Source organism: Arachis hypogaea, chromosome 11, assembly GCF_003086295.3.
Source record: "Arachis hypogaea cultivar Tifrunner chromosome 11, arahy.Tifrunner.gnm2.J5K5, whole genome shotgun sequence".
Lineage (NCBI taxonomy): Eukaryota > Viridiplantae > Streptophyta > Magnoliopsida > Fabales > Fabaceae > Arachis > Arachis hypogaea.
In genome coordinates, this window is record NC_092046.1 from 56,997,359 (window position 1) to 56,998,786 (window position 1,428).

A 1,428-nucleotide genomic window follows, 5' to 3' on the forward strand; every position below is an offset into this window, starting at 1 on the left:
ATCCTTTTACTCAGCTGGCCCACTTGTGCTTCCAAATTTCTAATGGAAGACCTTGTTTCATTCATGAAACTTACAGTGGCCTTAGATAGATCAGAGACTAGATTTGCTAAATTAGAAGCATTTTATTCAGAGTTCTCTGTCTGTTGCTGAGTTGATGATGGAAAAGGCTTGCTATTGCTAAACCTGTTTCTTCCACCATTATTAAAGCCTTGTTGGGGCTTTTGATCCTTCCATGAGAAATTTGGATGATTTCTCCATGATGAGTTATAGGTGTTTCTATAAGGTTCACCTAAGTAATTTACCTCTGCTATTGCAGGGTTCTCAGGATCATAGGCTTCTTCTTCAGAAGATGCCTCTTGAGTACTATTGGATGCAGCTTGCATTCCATGCAGACTCTGAGAGATCATATTGACTTGCTGAGTCAATATTTTATTCTGAGCCAATATGGCATTCAGAGTATCAACTTCAAGAACTCCCTTCTTCATAGGCGTCCCATTACTCACAGGATTCCTTTCAGAAGTGTACATGAACTGGTTATTAGCAACCATGTCAATGAGTTCTTGAGCTTCTGCAGGCATTTTCTTTAGGTGAATGGATCCACCTGCAGAAGTGTCCAATGACATCTTAGATAACTCAGACAGACCATCATAGAATATATCTAGGATGGTCCATTCTGAAAGCATGTCAGAAGGACACTTTTTGGTCAACTGTTTGTATCTTTCCCAAGCTTCATAGAGGGATTCACCTTCTTTCTGTCTGAAGGTTTGAACATCAGCTCTAAGCTTGCTCAGCTTTTGAGGAGGAAAGTACTTGGCTAAGAAAGCCGTGACCAGCTTATCCCAAGAGTTCAGGCTGTCTTTAGGTTGAGAATCCAACCATAATCTAGCTCTGTCTCTTACAGCAAAAGGGAAAAGCATGAGCCTGTAGACTTCAGGATCTATTCCATTAGTCTTAACAGTATCACATATCTGCAAGAATTCAGTTAAGAACTGAAAAGGATCTTCAGATGGAAGTCCATGAAACTTGCAGTTCTGCTGCATCAGAGAAACTAATTGAGGTTTAAGCTCAAAGTTGTTTGCTCCAATGGCAGGAATGGAGATGCTTCTTCCATGTAAATTGGAATTAGGTGCAGTAAAGTCACCAAGCATTCTCCTTGCATTGTTGTTGGGTTCGGCTGCCATCTCCTTTACTTGTTCGAAATTTTCAATCAAGTTGTCTCTGGATTGTTGTAGTTTAGCTTCTCTTAATTTTCTCTTCAGTGTCCTTTCAGGTTCTGGATCAGCTTCAACAAGAATGCCTTTTTCTTTGTCCCTGCTCATAAGAAAGAGGAGAACAAAAGAAAAGAAGAGGAGTCCTCTATGTCACAGTAAAAAGGATCCTTATTGTTAGTAGAAGAAAAGAAGAAGAAATTCGAACACAGATAGAGTA

General features: G+C 39.8%; 1 non-coding gene across 1 annotated transcript; it reads left to right on the plus strand.

Moving 5' to 3' along the window:
- The first annotated feature begins 677 nt into the window (after window positions 1-677).
- Window positions 678-785, plus strand: LOC112724578 (small nucleolar RNA R71). Its single transcript, XR_003163734.1, has one exon. It is a non-coding gene; the product is annotated as a small nucleolar RNA R71 (small nucleolar RNA).
- Window positions 786-1,428: the final 643 nt, after the last annotated feature.